Genomic DNA, 20,277 nt, shown 5'->3' on the forward strand with positions numbered 1-20,277 from the left:
TTTTTCAATACTTTTGGGTGTCTTGCACGGATTAATATATATATATATATATATATATATATATATATATATATATATATATATATATATATATATATATATATATATATATATATATATATATATATATACAGTGGTCCCTCAATAATCGACCCGCCTGAAAGTCGACCATTTCGGAAATCAACCGGTTTTTTCGACAAAATATTGACTCGGAAATTGACCGAAATTCGTTTATCGACCCGTCTCGACCCGTCGTCCCAGACGCGTATGCACGAGGTAAGCGGGCCTCAGCCTTCCTTCCCAGCCAGTGTGCCATTGTTTACCAGTTAGCGGCGGTCCTCTCACGTGCTCCAGTGAAATATTTCATAATATTTCATTTATTTTAGTGCTTGCAAGTTATTTAAGTGCTAAATAAGCTACCATGGCTCCAAAGAAATTGTGGCCAGATTGTGTCGACAAGAGGGATTTGGAAGGGTTTGGGGCTGACCCTGATGAGCCTATGTCAGTTTTGAACTCTATTGTGGCACTGGGGAGTTCCATGGGGTTGGATGTGAGTTTGGAGGATGTGGAAGAGTTGGTGGAGGACCACAACGAAGAGCTAACCACTGAGGAGCTGCAAGAGCTTCAGCAGGAAGAGCAACGGATCGCAGCTCAGAATCTTGCTGCAGAGGAGGAGGAAGAGAGATGGAAGAAGGTGCCTTCTTCAGAAATTAAGGAGATTTTTACTATGTGGGGTAAGATGGAAAGATTTATGGAGAAACATCACCCAGAGAAGGATGTTGCAAGCCATATCGGCAACTTGTACAGTGACAGAGTCTTGGCCCATTTTAGGGAAGTTTTAACCCTTTGAGGGTCGACAGGCCCTCTCCGAAACTCGTTCTCAGGGTCGGCCAAATTTAAAAAAAAAAAAAATTATTTTCTCTTATGAAAAGATAGAGAATCTTTTCCCGATCATAAAGACACCAAAAGTTTGAAATTTGATAGAAAACTTACGGAATTATGCTCTCGCAAAGTTAGCGGTCTCGGCGATGTTTACGCATCGGCGATTTTGCCTACTTTGAGCCCCATTTTTGGCCAATTTCACTGTACTAGTCGACAAAAAACATGAATATTTCGCTAGAACTCCATTTTTTCTATCGAATGGGTGCAAGAAACCACTCATTTATGAAATTCAACTATCCAGTACAGTGGTCAGAATTTAGCAATTTTGCCAATTTCACACAAATTTCAAAAGATGCCAATTTCCGAATAGGGTCCAGAATAAACAAGAAAGACATTCCTGGCACTAAAATGACATTTCCTCTAGTCATTAGTCATGTCTCAAGGCCCCTCTTATATTCTTTTGCTTTCCACTTTGAATTTTTATTTTCACAAAAAATATAAGATTTACTGTTATGCAGACTACTGCATTAGTGTAAAAAATGGTATAAATATTATTGGTGCACTTGTGAAAGAATATTAGACTCACCAGTTGACGTGTATTGCACGCTTGGCACGATTTGTTTACTTTTGAAGTTTGGTAAAAATCGAACATTTCTGCTACTTTGAGCTCAATTTCAAGGCACCTTTCTTTGTAAAACCAGTCAAAATCATCTCAATTTCTGTAATATGTCTTCCATTCTATAAAATGAGATCAAGAAAACTAGAATACAACAATAAATACCATACGAAAATACACTGCAAAGTCGCTGATTTATTAAAAAAAAATAGTAAAAGTTTTTTTTTTCTCATTATGCACTGTGTGCTGCAGGATTTTTTTTAGACTGTGCACACTGACCACATAGACCCATTCTTTCATATGAAGGCCTACCAGCTTTCTCCCACTAGATTTGAGGCCGCTAGAATTTATGAGTACTAGTACGTCAAAAACCCCTACGCGTAAGACGTACTAGTACGACGAAAACCCTCAAAGGGTTAAAGAGACGCCAGAAACAGAGCTCTCTGCACAGTTATTTTGCGAGACAGGACACCAGTGACTCTCAAGCTGGTCCTAGTGGCATTAAGAAACAGAGAAAAGAAGCAACCCCAGAAAAGCAAATGGTACCTGAGGTGTTGCTGGAAGGGGATTCCCCTTCCAAACTATAAACAATCCACTCTCTCCTCCTCCTCCAGTCTCCCATACACTAAGAAGAATCTCCAATAAAGGTAAGTGTTATGCTGTTAATGTTTCATTCATCATTTCCCATTGTATTGTTTATGTACTACATGAATATTTCATGTAAAAAATTTTTTTCTTTTAATACTTCTGGGTGTCAGGAACGGATTAATTGAATTTACATTATTTCTTATGGGGAAAATTGATTCGTAAATCGACCATTTCGATAATCGACCGGCTTCGAGGAACGGATTACCGTCGATAATCGAGGGACCACTGTATATATATATATATATATATATATATATATATATATATATATATATATATATACATACATATATATATATATATATATATATATACAGTGGACCCCCGCATAACGATTACCTCCGAATGTGACCAATTATGTAAGTGTATTTATGTAAGTGCGTTTGTACGTGTATGTTTGGGGGTCTGAAATGGACTAATCTACTTCACAATATTTCTTACGGGAACAAATTCGATCAGTACTGGCACCTGAACATACTTCTGGAGTGAAAAAATATCGTTAACCGGGGGTCCACTGTATATATATATCTCCTCGCTCTAAATTTGAAGTCGCTAAAATTTTGGCGTAGATCTATGGCTTGGACCCTGGCTTGAAAGCCACAGATCTATGAAACAGACCCTGAATGGGGTTAAGGGTAGGACAAACGAGAAGAACATAACTTAGTAACCTGCTGTTGGTGGTTGTAACTTACCAGGGTGGGCAGAAAAGCACACTTTCCCATTGGGATCAGTTTTCTGAAAGAAAAAAAAGAGGTATTAACTTATGTGTAACTTACCATAGATTAAGAAATGAGATAGAAATTATACAAATATTATGCATGTAAAATAAGATAAAATTACTGTAAGGTCACCCCTCACATTGTGTGACAAGATTTCTTGGCCCGTGGCACATCAGGTCAACCAAATCTAATATGTACTGTATCACACATTGATGTTCTCAAGCTTTGCAAATTCCATTTTTCTTCGTTAATGTAAAAACAAAAACAAAAAAAAAATGTAAAACATACATGCACCAAATGATCACAAAAAAAAAATTAAGAATTTGGTTGAAAAACAACCGAGAAAAACAAAAACAAAAAAAAAAATCCAAGAAAAAAATATTAAATCCAAAATTCAATCACGATTCTTGTGCAATACAACGTAAAAATGGAAAACAAACCTACATGTTGTACTTTTACCAAAAAATTATAAGCATGCCAGAAAGGCATCAAACATCCATATACAGTAGGGCCCTGCTTTACAGCATTTTCCTTTATGGTGTTCCGCTAATACAGACATTTCAAACTATGACCAAAACTCTCTATATGGCTCCACCCACCTGACTTTCTAATACGGTCACTGCATGCCACCCGGTTTGTTTACATTCTCCTTGAGCACGACTCACCATTATGTCTGGAAACTTTAAAATACTTGAAATTTTGGAAAGTTATTTCATATTTTATATATACAGTAGTCCCTCCAAATTCACAGGGGTTACGTTCCAAGACCACCCTCGAATTTGGAAAAACCGTGAATTCTGGATGCAGTTAAAAAAAAATGCCTATTTTTATAATTTAAACCCTAAATGTGCCCCAAAACACTTTAATTTAATTTCAAATTCAGTTTCACACATCACCCTTAACAAAAAAAAAAAAAAAAAAAGTAAAGAATAACCCATATACTGTACTGCTATGTCTCCCTCAATGCTATACTGTAAAATACGTACTGATGTTACTCCCCTATGTACTGTAATTCATGCAAGCCCATTTTCTTTGGTATACTGTAATTCATGCAACACCGTTTTCTTTGGTATACGTATGGTAAATAAACGGTAATAATTAATTTAGTAAAAGTAAAGTTAAATATATGGGTACTCACCAATAATGAATGATACCGATTGAAGTTGATGAATTTGCTGAATTTACATTAATATTTATGTTACAAAATTATTAAATTATGTTTTGTTAATATTTAGCATTAAAACGTATAGAAAATTATACAGTGGACCCTCAGTTAACACCTACATTGGATAACGCCAAAATCAGATAACGCCTCGCTTTAGCATAAAAAAATTGGCTCGGACAACACCTAGAAACTCAGGAGCTTTCATCGGTATCCCCTCCTGGAGAAAATTTCTCCACACTGGGGGGCGGCGGAGGTTCGCTGCAGGTGAACTATTCATCACTTAACATTAATTTAATTTTCTCACTCGCCACCACTGCTGCTTGTCTTTTCTGAACAGCTTTAGTCTGTGTGGTTTCTGGAGAATCACTAATTTTGTTTTCAACACTGTGTAATTCTAATGGCACTAGTTTATTTATTGTCCGCTTATTCACTACACCTTTGCTTAAAACATCAACTGTCCTGATGATTCCATTTGCATCAGGATATATGGTCACAATTTTTCCAAGTGGCCATTGGGACCTCAGACCATCATTGTCAATAATCACTATGTCACCAGGTCTTAAGGACTTATGATTTTCAGGAACACCAGCTCCATAGAAGTGTTCTCTCAATGAGGTGAGATAGTCTTCTCGCCAAATTTTCTCCCAACATTCAATCACTTTATTAAGGTGTTTGAATTTACGTCTGAGTTGCTCAGGTTCGAAGTAGGATCCTCTATGATTTCTTTATCATTCATGGGAGGAACAGGTTCGAGCCTTCTGCCATGAAGTAAATGAGATGGACTTAACACTTCTAAATTGTCCAGATCATCGGTAACATAAGTTAGAGGTCTGTTGTTGACTATTTTCTATTTCAGTCACAACTGTACGGAATTCTTCTAAGTCGATTCTCTGACGATGAAGAGTCTTCCTTAAACAACGTTTCACAATGCCGATCATTCTTTCAAAAAATCCGCCGTGCCATGGAGATTTAGGAGGAATGTATCTCCAACGACAACTGCGTTGATTCAGCATCTGTTGTACTTCTGGTTGATCAAAGATCTTGCTTATATAAGCAGCACCAGCAACAAAGTTCGTTGCATTATCTGAAATCATCAGTCTGGGACATGCCCTTCTGGCTGCAAACCTTCTGAATAATTTGATAAAGGTTTCAGCAGACATGTCAGTGGCTACTTCTAGATGTACTGCTCTAGTTGTAGCACAAGTGAACAAACAGATGTACACCTTGATGGGAACTTTGTCAACTGTTTTGGTTAAAATTATTGATCCAGTGTAATCTACACCTGTCACCTCAAATGGAGTGATATGACAAACTCTTTCAGAGGGATATGGAGGTGGACCTGGATACTGACATACTCGCATATCGTAGTGACGACAAGTAATACAGTCCTTTATTTGTTTTTTCACACTTTGTCGACCTTGAGGTATCCAGTAGGATTGTCGTATATGACAAAGTGTGTCAGCTACCCCACCATGTAACACGTTACTGTGGGCGTTTTCCACAATCAGTTTTTTTAGCCAATGATTCTTGGGGATCAATATTGGATGTATGGCTTCTTTAGGTAGTGAAGAATTATGAATTCTTCCTCGACATCTTATAATGTTTTCTGAGTCGAGATAAAGTCATAAAGAATTAATCATAACAGGTTTCTTTGGGGATTTATCTTGTGTTTCCAGAAATTTATATTCTGTAGAGAAAACATCATTCTGTATTAGTTTCACCCAGTATTTAATGGGTTCAAGACATTCATAACCAGGTTTTATTCCTTTAATGAATTTAAAGACAAGAGCTGTAACTCTTAAGAGTTTACCCAAAGATGAGTATTTAGATCCATCAATGACTCTTGTGGAGAAAATTTCTCCAGGAGGGGGGTATCAGCCCCCTTCAGCCCCTTTCAGCCCTGAGGGGCCCAGCCCTCTCAAAAGGGGCAAGCGTCTTGTTTACTGCTACAGTGAGTAATTGATCACAGATGTCGTACGAGTATGCAACGTCGTCAAGTGACCGCTGCTCCTTGCTGTCCAGTGTTGCAGAGTGTACAGTGGACCCCCGCTTAACGATCACCTCCAAATGCGACCAATTATGTAAGTGTATTTATGTAAGTGCGTTTGTACGTGTATGTTTGGGGGTCTGAAATGGACTAATCTACTTCTCAATATTCCTTATGGGAAAAAATTCGGTCAGTACTGGCACCTGAACATGCTTCTGGAATGAAAAAATATCGTTAACCGGGGGTCCACTGTATTTTAATAAGAGACAGTACATCTCTTACTTTAGCAGGACAATTAAGGAAAATCCTGCTCCCACTTTATTACCATAGTAAAGATAGTGGACATTGTTGTCTATGCTTAAGACAGCAAGAAACAAACATTCTGCTTTGCTTCATCGAGGAAGTGGCAAGGAAGCAAAAGTACTAGGTCAGCTTTTCCTTTGTGCAAGGGGAGTAATGGAATGGGGTGCTGTGGCGTCTTCAGATTACTTCTGACTCTACTGAGAGTGACACTGATGCCAGGATAACCAACAAAGAATGATCTGTGCGTTAGTGTGCACAAAGTGTCTCATAAAACACAATAAACACTTAAGAGAAGTGTGATCAGCTTCTTTAGTGATAAGACTGTGAACAATAAAGACAAATCTTGTGGAACATAGTGTACCAGAGTGCGTTTTCCTAGACTATGGAAGACGTGGACATCCAAGGACACTTCAGCTTCTATCAAGTCACCGATATCTGTCGAAGGTGTGAAGAACACCATAGCTCACGCTACCAGAGCACGGTAGGTTACGAATTTCTTGTAGTACGGGGGACTGCGCAGTTCTTGAGTCGCAAGGAGTTTGTAATCAACCTATAGTCGGCAGTAAGGGGCGGACTTTTGAGTCCACACAAGAAAGTTTGTCAGCCATCAGTGAATGAAATATGCTGACATAACACCCCCTAGGGGTAATTTATAATCTTACAAATTATAAATCTTTACAGCCCGTTGAGAGATGACTTCGACAGCTTATCAAGACCTCGTCTGCAGGGGCAGCTGTGCAGGCGATGAGTTGTCTTTCTAAGTTAAGTACAAACTCTTTAAACTTAACTGGTAATGCCATTTCTCAACAGCCAGTGAGGACAATTCCGCATGTACACGCAATATATTTTGTATTATTCCTTTGTTTATGGTGCTTGTAACTGCTAAATAAGCCACCATGGGCCCCAAGAAAGCTTCTAGTGCCAGCCCAATGGTAAAGAATGCGAGAAACACACATACAGGTCCTCCATCACAAATCCGGCATCATTGGGACCTGTAGTGTGCCGGATTACTGAGTTTGCCGGATTACAGAGTGGTTAGGTTAGAATACACACACTTAATAAAATTACCCAACTTGACTTACACAAAGTTCACTGAACATCAGCAAAAATTGAACATTTCCGTTACTTTGAGCTCAATTTCAAGGTATTTTTCGTCATGAAAACAATCAAAATCATGTCTATTTCTGTAATATGTCTTCCATTCTATCAAATGAGTCCAAAAAAATAAGAATACAACCACAAAAACCATACAAAAATATACTGCAAAAAGGCGGCTAATGGCTGAGAAGGGAACTCCCTTATTTATTGTCCGTCTTTTTTATTTTTGTTGTACATTAAGAGGCATCTTTCCATCATACAATGCCCAAGTTTCAATGAGATAGCCCAACAAACAACCGAGAAAAAAAATATTTACCAAAAATCGTATATGGCAAGCCCATCCCAGGTACTGGAAATAAGTCACTTTGTCTGACTTTTTTTGGGTTATCCCAGGTTCTCTATACATACACTGCTATGTATGATAATCTATGTAACTGTATTTGTATATACAGTGGACCCCCGGTTAACGATTTTAATCCGTGCAAGAGGGGTAATTGTTATGCGAAATAATCGCTATGTGAATGAATTTTCCCCATAAGAAATAATGGAAATCAAATTAATCCGTGCAAGACACCCAAAAGTATGAAAAAAAGAATTTTACCACATGAAATATACATTTTCCCACACACAAAGAGAAAGATACATGCACAATAGTTGAGTAGTACATGCACAGTATATATTGTGCATGTACTAGTCTACTAAATGAAGAATAAATGACACTTACCTTTATTGAAGATGCAGCAATGACTGATGAGACACTGTGTCCTGGGAGTGCCTTTTCCTCCTGAGTACTGTAGGTCCTGTTTGGCATTTTCTTCCAGAACAGGCCTTATCACACTGTGTATGCCACTACGATTCTTAAATCTCTCAAACCAACCTTTGCTGGCTTTAAATTCACCAATATGAGCACTAGTTCCAGGCATTTTTCCCTGTTCACCTGGGTGTTAGTCGACTTGTGTGGGTTGCATCCTGGGAGACAAGATTAAGGACCCCAATGGAAATAAGTTAGACAGTCTTCGATGACACTGACTTTTTTGGGTTATCCTGGGTGGCAAATCCTCTGGGGTTAATTGTTTCTTGGTATTCTCAATAAGCCACACCAACAACGGTGCTACAGCAGCAGCAGCAGCTGACAGTGCAGCAGCAGCAGCAGCTGACAGTGCAGCAGCAGCAGCAGCTGTACCACCAATAGTAGCGATGGTTGATTGGGGTTTATTATACAACCTGGCCAGCTCGGAGACATGCACTCCACTTTCATACTTATCAATGATCTTTTTCTTCATCTCTATTGTAATTCTCACCCTTATTGCTGTAGGGTTGGCACTAGAAGCTTTCTTGGGGCCCATGGTCACTTATTTTCCAGAAAAAGCACCGAAAACACTGTAATAATACGAAATATTCCGATTGTATGCTTGGATGTTACCACGGAGGCTGGCTGGTAAACAATGCCACCGGCGGAACATGTGAGCGTGGCTCAGGCCGCACATTGGACGCGTCTCAGACGAAAATCGGTAAGCGGGTTTTTAAGCGGTATGTGAGGCAAAATTTTTGCAATTAAAGTAAGCGGTATGCGAAATAATCGCTATGTGATGCCATCGTTATGCGGGGGTCCACTGTACCTGAATAAACTTATTTACTTCTAGTCTGTCAACTGAGTACAAGAAACCGCCCATTCACTTATTTCAACTACCCAATAAAGTGGTCAGAAATTGGCAATTTTGCCAATTTCACACAACTTTCAACAGATGCCAATTTCAAAATAGGGTCCAGAATAAACAATGTAGACATTCCTGGCACTAAAATAACATTTTCTCTGTTCATTAGTCACAGCTACAGGCTCCTCTTATATTACTCTTGCTTGCCATTTGGAATTTTTATTTATAAAAAAAATAGAAGATTTACTGTTATGCAGACTGCTGCATTATTGTAATAATTGTATAAATAATGTCAACCCATTCTTGACTGTGTATTAGAATTTGGACTTGTAGGCAGACAGGTACTGGACGGTGACGTCATTTGTTTACTCTTGAGCTTCGCTAAAGAATAGAACATTTTCACTACTGTGAGCGCAATTTCAAGGTACTTTTCGTCATGAAAGCAATCAAAATCATATCTATTTCTGTAATATATCTTTCATTCCATCAAATGAGACCAAAAAAAATGAGAATATAACCATAAAAACCATAAAAAATATACCGCTAAGCTGCTGCTAATGGCTGGGAAGTGAACTCCGCTATTTATGGTCTTATCTCTTTCATTGCCCAAGTTTCAGTAAGATAACCCAACAAACAACTGAGAAAATAATAATAATAATAATAATAATAATAATAATAATAATAATAATATCTTTATTTACTACACGTACATGTACAAGGTATACAGTCCTAGCTGACATCAGTGACATACTACTACAGTGGAACCTCAAATATCGAACTTAATCCGTTAAAGGACTTAGTTCTAAATTCGAAAAGTCTGAAAAGCGAAGCAATATTTCCCATAAGAAATAATGGAAATACAATTAATCCATTCCAGAAACCCAAAAATATTCACAAAAAAAAAATATATATTTTATAGAGATTAATTATAGTTTTACATACACACAACAAATATAGTGCTCAATTATGTATTAATAGATTTAAATACACATATAAAATAACATTTTACTTACCTTTACTGAAGACTGGTGATGGCATCTGGAAGATAGGGAGGAGGAGAGAGGGAGTTGGGGTTAGTGTTTGGAAGGAGAATTCCCCTCCATGAGGACTTCAGGTATCAAAGCCCTCTCTGGGGTTACTTCCCTTCTGTCTTTTAATGCCACTAGGACCAGCTTGAGAGTCACTGGACCCCTGTCTCACAAAATAACTGTCCACAGTCCTCTGTTTCTGGTGCCTCTTTAATTTCTCTAAAATGGGATATGGTTCTGTCACTGAACTTGTTGCAAAGATGGCTTGTTTCAGCTTGCTCAGGGTGGTACTTCTCCACAAACATTTGGACATCATTCCACCTGGGAATCATTCCACTTCTGTATTATTTTCTTCACATCTTTAGTGTTTCTCACTTTCTTTATCACAGGGGTACCACTAGCAAGTTTCTTAGGGCCCATTGTAGCTTATTTCAGTCCCACAAGCACTAAACATAATGAAATAATCGTAAAATGTTTGAATGAGAGCGCAGGTTAATGTTTACTCAAGCATCAACAAAACCAGACTGGCTCACGGCGCCTGCATGGGGACGTGGATAGAGCGGGCTGTCGGACAGGTCCAGTACCCAGCAGTTCGAAAATAGGGGCGAGTTCGATAATACGGACAAAGTTGGTTCGAAAAAAAAGGGTTCTATTTTCGAAGAGTTTAATAAGCAATACGTTCGAAATTTGAGGTTCCACTGTGTATAGAAAGCCACGTGTTATGCAGAGTATTTCAAGAAAATTAGGTCAGTGTCCCAGGATAACACCCACACTTGTCGACTAACACCCAGGTACCCATTTACTGATGGGTAAACATAGACAACAGGTGTAAAGAAACATGCCTAATGTTTCTACCTTGGCTGGGAATCGAATATTTACCAAAAATCATACATGGCTAACCCAAGCCAGGTACTAGAAATAAGCCACGTTGACTTTTTTGGGTTATCCTAGGTTATCTACACATATGCTGCTGTGTGTGATAATCAATATAGAGAAAATAACTTTTTTGTTTCAAGTTTATTGTGCAGTACAAGTGTATATCACAGTTAGCCCTGTGCTATACTCCGTTTACTCTAATACAAGCCCCCAAGACAGGGATAGGAGAATGGTATTTGTATACCACATCCTCTTCATACCTCCGTTGAACTGCTCGGTGTTATGCCAAATACGTATTATTTATTCTGGAGTATTTAACATGTTTTATGTTATTTATATTGTTTCTTATGTCATATTAGATCAATTGTGATAGGCAAATAAGCTGTAGTGTTGATATTAGCATAATAATAAAGCATATTCTCCTGCATCATGAGACTGAGCTCATGGCAACCGACAGTGGCTTCCAAGCCACCTTATCTTTAATGGATAATGTACTGTGTCGGTGCTTTACATAATGAGAAGCATTTCTTTTATTCATTGGAACCATGGCTAGGGCTAAAAGTAAGCAGGTTATAACAATAAAAGGAGAAAAAGAAACTGGAATGACTTATGCAGCAAGTAGTGCCACCAAACAGTACCAGCAGGTTGGTGTGGTGACCCTGGAAATTTTAAATTATGCTAGCCAAAATTAGTGCCGAATAACTGAAGGAACCAAATAACCGATTGCCGGATTTGTGATGGCAGACCTGTAATTTAACCCTTTCAGGGTCCAGACCTGTCCGCCTGCCCGAGCCCCCTGTGCAGGTGTCGTGAACCAGTTTGGCTTTGTTTATGCTTGAGTAAACACTAACCTGCATGCTCATCCAAACATTTCACAATTAATTCGTTGTGTTTGGTACTTGTTTATTAAATGCGACTGTGAAATAAGCTACCATGGGCCCAAAGAAACTTCCTAGTGGCACCCCTGTGGTAAAGAAAGTGAGAAACACCATAGAAATGAAGGAGATAGTACAAAAATATGAGTGGTGTGCAATTTGTGGAGCTTGCCAGGATATATGGAAAAAACAAATCGACAATCACTTCTATCCTGACGAAGAGAAAAATCAAGGAAGCTGATGTTGCGAAGGGTGTTGATATGCTAACCAAAAATAGACCAAAAATTAAGGAGATCTGTGGAATGTGGAATAAGGTGCAGGCTTTGCTGAAAAATATCACACTGACCAAGTTGAAACAAGCCATCTCAGCAACAAGTTAAGTGACAGAACGATGTCCCATTTTAGGGAAATCTTAGAGGTGCCAGAGATAGAGGACTGTAGACAGTTATTTTGTGAGACAGGGGTCCAGTGACTCCCAAGCTGGTCCTAGTGGCATTAAAGACAAAGAAGGGAAGTAACCCAAGAGAGGGACTTGTTACCTAAAGTCCTTATGGAAAGGGATTCCCCTTCCAAACACTAAGCCCTCCCTCACTCCTCCCTATCTTCCAGATGCCATTAACAGACTTCAATAAAGGTAAGTAAAAATGTTATTTTAACCCTTTCAGGGTCCGTGCCGTAGATCTACGGCTTTACGTTGAGGGTCCAAACCGTAGATCTACGCCACGAGCTCAGCTCACTCTGATAAATTTGGGCCTAGATATGAGAGAATACATCTATGTGGTATGTGTGCACCACATAAAACAAATCCTGCAGCATACAGTGCATAATAAGAGAAACAAAACCAAGGCCGTAATTTTAGATTAAAGCAGCAACTTTGCAGTGTTTTTTCGTATGCTTTTTATAGTTGTATTTGCAATTTCTTGGTCTCACTTGATAGAATGGAAGATATATTACAGAAATAGAGATGATTTTGGTTGGCTTTAGTACTGAAAATGGCTTGAAACTGAGCTCAAAGTAGCGGAAATATTAAATTTTTGCCGATGTTCAAGAGTAAACAAATGACCTCACACGTCCAATACACGCCAGCCGGTGGGTCTGATATACATTCACAAATGTGCTGATATTGTTTATACAATTACATATTACAATACTGCATGACAGTAAATCTTCTACTTTTTGGTTTGAATAAAAATTCATTATGTGAATTAAAAATCAAAATGGAATTCATTTGTAAAGTCTGAAAACATAACTAATGAACAGAGGAAATGTTAGTTCAGTGCCACAAATACCTACATTGTTTATTCTGGACCCTATTTTGAAATTGGAATATTGTGAACTTTGCACTAAATTGGCCAAATTACCAATTTTCAATCACTTTATTTTGTAGTTGAAACAGTTGACTTGGCGATTTCTTGTGCTCAGTCGACAGAATAGAGGTAATACTAGTGAAATAGCTAAGAATTTGGTCAACTGGAATAAGGTAATTGGCCTAAAATGGGAGTCAAAGTCGGCAAAATCGCTGATGCGTAAATACTGCTGACACTTCAAAATTCGCGAGAGCATAATTTCGTCAATTTTTCATCAAATTTGGTACTTTTTGTTTTATTACCTTCAGAAAAAGATTCCCTACCATTTCATAAGAAAAATAACAATTATTTTTTGAAAATTCTTGGACACTGGTGCACACTTTGAAATTTGGCCTCTGGACCCTGAAAGGGTTAAATGTTTATTTTTCTATTACTAATTTAAGTACAGTGGACCCCCGCATACCGATGGCATCACATAACGATTAATCCGCATACCGCTTGCTTTAATCGCAAAAATTTTGCCTCACATACCGCTTAAAAACCCGCTCACCGATTTTCGTCCGAGACGCGTCCAATGTGCGGCCTGAGCCACGCTCACATGTTTCGCCGGTGGCATTGTTTACCAGCCAGCCTCCGCGGTAACATCCAAGCATACAATCGGAATATTTCGTATTATTACAGTGTTTTCGGTGCTTTTTCTGGAAAATAAGTGACCATGGGCCCCAAGAAAGCTTCTAGTGCCAACCCTACAGCAATAAGGGTGATAATTACAATAGAGATGAAGAAAAAGATCATTGATAAGTATGAAAGTGGAATGCGTGTCTCCGAGCTGGCCAGGTTGTATAATAAACCCCAATCAACCATCGCTACTATTGGTGGTACAGCTGCTGCTGCTGCTGCTGCACTGTCAGCTGCTGCTGCTGCTGTAGCATCGTCTGCTGCTGCTGTAACATCGTCTGTTGCTGCTGTAGCATCGTCTGTTGCTGCTGTACCACCGTCAGCTGCTGCTGTAGCATCGTCTGCTGCTGCTGTAACATCGTCTGTTGCTGCTGTAGCATCGTCTGTTGCTGCTGTACCACCGTCAGCTGCTGCTGCTGCTGTAGCATCATCTGCTGCTGCTGTAGCATCGTCTGTTGCTGCTGTACCACCGTCAGCTGCTGCTGTACCACCGTCAGCTGCTGCTGTACCACCGTCAGCTGCTGCTGTACCACCGTCAGCTTCTGCTGCTGCTGTAGCATCGTCTGCTGCTGCTGTAGCATCGTCTGCTGCTGCTGTAGCATCGTCTGCTGCTGCTGTAGCATCGTCTGTTGCTGCTGTAGCATCGTCTGCTGCTGCTGTAGCATCGTCTGTTGCTGCTGTACCACCGTCAGCTGCTGCTGCTGCTGCTGCTGCTGCTGTAGCATCGTCTGCTGCTGCTGTAGCATCGTCTGCTGCTGCTGTAGCATCGTCTGTTGCTGCTGTACCACCATCAGCTGCTGCTGCTGCTGTAGCATCGTCTGCTGCTGCTGTAGCATCGTCTGCTGCTGCTGTACCACCGTCAGCTGCTGCTGCTGCTGCTGCTGTAGCATCGTCTGCTGCTGCTGTAGCATCGTCTGCTGCTGCTGTAGCATCGTCTGTTGCTGCTGTACCACCATCAGCTGCTGCTGCTGCTGCTGCTGTAGCATCGTCTGCTGCTGCTGTAGCATCGTCTGCTGCTGCTGTAGCATCGTCTGCTGCTGCTGTAGCATCGTCTGTTGCTGCTGTACCACCGTCAGCTGCTGCTGCTGCTGTAGCATCGTCTGCTGCTGCTGTAGCATCGTCTGCTGCTGCTGTAGCATCGTCTGTTGCTGCTGTACCACCGTCAGCTGCTGCTGCTGCTGTAGCATTGTCTGCTGCTGCTGTAGCATCGTCTGCTGCTGCTGTAGCATCGTCTGTTGCTGCTGTACCACCGTCAGCTGCTGCTGCTGCTGTAGCATCGTCTGCTGCTGCTGTAGCATCGTCTGTTGCTGCTGTACCACCGTCAGCTGCTGCTGCTGCTGTAGCATTGTCTGCTGCTGCTGTAGCATCATCTGCTGCTGCTGTAGCATCGTCTGTTGCTGCTGTACCACCGTCAGCTGCTGCTGCTGCTGTAGCATCGTCTGCTGCTGCTGTAGCATCGTCTGCTGCTGCTGTAGCATCGTCTGTTGCTGCTGTACCACCGTCAGCTGCTGCTGCTGCTGTAGCATCGTCTGCTGCTGCTGTAGCATCGTCTGTTGCTGCTGTACCACCGTCAGCTGCTGCTGCTGCTGTAGCATTGTCTGCTGCTGCTGTAGCATCATCTGCTGCTGCTGTAGCATCGTCTGTTGCTGCTGTACCACCGTCAGCTGCTGCTGCTGCTGTAGCATCGTCTGCTGCTGCTGTAGCATCGTCTGCTGCTGCTGTAGCATCGTCTGTTGCTGCTGTACCACCGTCAGCTGCTGCTGCTGCTGTAGCACCGTTGTTGGTGTGGCTTATTGAGAATACCAAGAAACAATTAACCCCAGAGGATTTGCCACCCAGGATAACCCAAAAAAGTCAGTGTCATCGAAGACTGTCTAACTTATTTCCATTGGGGTCCTTAATCTTGTCTCCCAGGATGCAACCCACACAAGTCGACTAACACCCAGGTGAACAGGGAAAAATGCCTGGAACTAGTGCTCATATTGGTGAATTTAAAGCCAGCAAAGGTTGGTTTGAGAGATTTAAGAATCGTAGTGGCATACACAGTGTGATAAGGCCTGTTCTGGAAGAAAATGCAAAACAGGACCTACAGTACTCAGGAGGAAAAGGCACTCCCAGGACACAGTCTCTCATCAGTCATTGCTGCATCTTCAATAAAGGTAAGTGTCATTTATTCTTCATTTAGTAGACTAGTACATGCACAATATATACTGTGCATGTACTACTCTACTATTGTGCATGTATCCTTCTCTTTGTGTGTAGGAAAATGTATATTTCATGTGGTAAAAAATTTTTTTTCATACTTTTGGGTATCTTGCACGGATTAATTTGATTTCCATTATTTCTTATGGGGAAAATTCATTCGCATACCGATTATTTCGCATAACAATGACCCCTCTTGCACGGATTAAAATCGGTATGCGGGGGTCCACTGTACTGTTTATGTTTGTTGTATGTAAAACTACAGTTAATCTATAAAATGTATTTTTTGTTAATATTTTTAGCTGTCTGGAATAGATTAATTGGATTTACATTCTTTCTTATGTGAAATATTGCTCCGACTTTAGTACTAGCTCCTGGAACGGATTAAGTACGAAACTCGAGGTTCCACTGTATCTTCATTCTATCAACGGAGACCAAGAAACCACGAATACAACTGTAAAAATCATACTAACATACACTACAAAGTCACTGTTTTAATCCAAAAACACAGTCGCAGTTTTTTTATCATTATACACTGCATGCTGCAGGATTTATATGGTGCACACTAGCCACATATATGCATTCTCTCATATCCAGGCCTAAATTTGCCACTCACAACTTATCTGAGTGAACCGAGCTTATGACATAGTACTACAACACAAACCCTGGCTTCAAAGCTGTAGAACTACTGCACGGACCCTCAAAATGGACCCTCAAAGGGTTAATATTCACTGTCAGACACTGCAACACAATGGCATCTTGGTACAGAACAGAAAGTACCTTGGACAATTTTTAAAAGTGAGAATGGTTGGATCTGAAAGGGACCTGACCTCTCAATGATTACATTCTTTCTTCTACTAGTAGACTACACCTCACCTTCTGACAGTAAACAAGTCTATTCTGTCACTCCAACTTCACACTGTTTCAGACTATCGAACATACTCTTCCCAGGCTGAGGGACTGACCACCTCAAAACCACATCTTCAAGTTGTGCAAGAAAGGTATAAAATACAGACAAGATGAAAGTTAAGACATGTGCAACATCTGGTTATCTTTATTGTAGACGTTTCGCCATCCAGTGGCTTTATCGATACAGATTCTAGGACATAATTAGAAGACAGTAGGACTATACACAAAAGATGAGGCAATCAGTCCCTCAGCCTTGAACTTGGTGTTGAGAGTACCGTGGCGGTGGAGATTCTAGATCAAAGAAAAGGAGGCTGGCGTTTATATAGGCATCAGTGGATAGGGACGTGTAGCAGACCAGGGCATAGTCACTGGTAGGCAAGATTCCCCAGTGGAAGTAGGTCCTACCCAAAGGGATGGGTTAGTTGTAGAAGCCATGAAGAAGGTCTTGTAGATGTCCTCTGAACCATGTGTGTCAACTTTCATCTTGTCGGTATTTTATACCTTTCTTGCACAACTTGTCAGACACTGCAACATCATGGAATCTTGGTTCAGATGACATCTACAAAACCTTCTTCACAGCTACTACAACTAACCCATCCCTTTGGGTAGGAGCTACTTCCACTGGGGAATCCCACCTACCTACCTACCTACCTACCTACCTACCTACCTACCTACACGTCCCGAAGGTTATGTTGGTCATGGACCTCAACCTAAGCCTTGAGAAGTGTTTATATACTAAACAGTACATCTAATCCCAAGCTCAGATACCCCACCAAATGACTACCTCACTGGCAACTACCCGAACACACTGTTCCTAGCTCCGACTAACCCATACGAAGTCTCCCTTATTATTAACGCACTAAAAAACAAGGCAGGAGATTTAAATACCTTACCACCCTTTATATACAAAAAAGTGTCACAAGTGCTATCACCAATCATTGCAACACTCTTTAACAAATCCATTGAATCCTCCACCTTCCCTACAGTTCTCAAAATAGCAAGGGTCACCCCGATCCATAAAGGAGGAGACCAAACAGAGTTGAACAACTATAGGCCAATATCCAACTTACACCCTCTCTCAAAAATCTTCGAAAAATTAATTCATAAACGAATCTACTCCTACCTCATCTCCCAAAACATACTCAACCCTTGCCAATTTGGATTCAGGCCTAATAAAAATACTAATGATGCTATTATACACATGCTAGAACATATATACACTGCAATAGAGAAAAAAGAAGTCCCACTGGGGATCTTCATTGACTTACGTAAAGCTTTTGATACAGTTGACCATGACTTGCTCCACATAAAATTGTCACACTATGGTATAAGAGGGCACTCCCTCAACTACCTCAAGTCATACCTCAGCAACAGAAGCCAATATGTGTACGCAAATGGGGCAAACTCTTCCGCACAACCAATTACAGTTGGTGTCCCACAGGGAAGTGTCCTTGGCCCTCTTTTCTTTCTCCTATACATAAATGACCTACCAAATGCTTCGCAATTACTCAAACCCACACTATTTGCAGATGACACTACATACGTCTTCTCTCACCAGAGCCCAGCCACGCTAGCCAATACTGTAAATACCGAATTACAGAAAATATCTACCTGGATGACGACTAACAAACTTACTCTCAACATCGACAAAACCTACTTCATTCAGTTTGGTAACAGAGCTACAGATGTCCCTCTTAACATAATGATAAACGGATCACCTATCACAAAGCTAACAGAGGGAAAATTCTTAGGAATCCACCTTGATAATAGACTCAAATTTCATACACATATACAACAAATTTCTAAGAAAATTTCCTTCCAAGACCGTAGGCATACTATCGAAGATACGGTACTATGTTCCACAATCAACCCTCCTGGCCCTATATCACTCTCTTATTTACCCCTATCTCACCTATGGAATTTGTGCATGGGGCTCAACAACAATTAACCATCTCAGACCACTAATTACCCAACAAAAGGCTGCAGTCAGAATGAAAACAAATTCCCATTACAGGCAGCACACTCCACCAATATTCAAAACACTAAACCTACTCACCATACAAAACATCCATACTTATTACTGCACCTATTACATACATAGAACACTTAACTCTGATATTAACCCTCCCCTCAAACATCTCCTTGCCAACCTCAACAGAACACATGACCATAACACAAGGCACAGATCACTCTTTGATGTTCCTCGTGTCCATCTCACGCTATGCAAAAACTCAATGCACATAAAAGGCCCTAAAATCTGGAATTCATTACCTGTAAATATAAAAGAAACACTACCTGTTTATAAATTCAAGTCTCTTCTCAAAGATCACTTACTCACCCAAAACCAAATAAATACTGAATAACTGAACCTTATAAATTGTGTATCTTAAATGTTTCTCACAATTATATCACATAAATGTTAAACCTAAGACTAACTTTGTTATTTTTTAAATACACTACCTAACAGAATACTCCATTTGACTGAATGTACAGCAATGCATGCAACCATATGACCTGTCTTTGTAATACTCACTTGTGCTTTATTGTTATCTGTTTACAATAATGTTTTATCACTGATTACATCATTGTTTAGTTAATCTTAAGTTATTTTAAGCCAGCCCATAATGCTATGCATACAAGTGGCTTTGGCATGCTGCTCTTACCTGTATTTTTTTGTACCACTGTATGTATGCTCAAATTACTAAATAAATAAATAAATAAATAAGCTCCTGCATATGACCCAATAATGAATTGTGTAAACTATTTTGTATAAAATAATGAATAAACAACAAAAATAATCATAAATTGCAAAAATTTGTTGGCTCTTGCAGCCCATGATGACACTCTTCATGTCGCTTGTTCTATCTAGGCAGGAATATTGCTGCACACTAACAGCACCTTTCAAGGTAAGTGAAATTGCTGACCTAGAAAACGTACAGAGAACCTTCATGGCACGCATAACGGAGATAAAACACCTCAATTACTGGGAGCGCTTGAAGTTCCTGAACCTGTACTCCCTGGAATGCAGGCGGGAGAGATACATGAATATAGATACCTGGAAAATCCTAGAGGAACTAGTACCAAACTTGCACACGAAAATCACTCACTACGAAAGCAAGACTCGGCAGACGATGCAACATCCCCCCCCCCAACGAAAAGCAGGGGCGTCACTAGCACGTTAAGGGACAACACAATAAGTGTCAGGGGCCCCAAGACTGTTCAACTGCCTCCCAGCATACATAAGGGGGATTACCAATAGACCCCTGGCTGTCTTCAAGCAGGCACTGGACAGGCACCTAAAGTTGGTACCTGACCAGCCGGGCTGTGGC

The 20,277-nt window shown here is 40.3% G+C and overlaps 1 protein-coding gene across 2 annotated transcripts in view; it reads right to left on the reverse strand.

Annotated features, from left to right (window-relative positions):
- The window catches only part of LOC138853341 (uncharacterized), a 134,519-nt gene that overhangs the window by 87,321 nt on the left and 26,921 nt on the right, over window positions 1-20,277 (reverse strand). For both annotated transcript variants that reach the window (XR_011392543.1, XM_070089521.1), the window contains exon 2: window positions 2,839-2,881. The gene's annotated coding sequence lies outside the window, so the exon portion shown is untranslated. The remainder of the gene's footprint in view (window positions 1-2,838; window positions 2,882-20,277) is intronic.

This window comes from Cherax quadricarinatus, chromosome 28, assembly GCF_038502225.1.
Source record: "Cherax quadricarinatus isolate ZL_2023a chromosome 28, ASM3850222v1, whole genome shotgun sequence".
Classification (NCBI taxonomy): Eukaryota; Metazoa; Arthropoda; class Malacostraca; order Decapoda; family Parastacidae; genus Cherax; species Cherax quadricarinatus.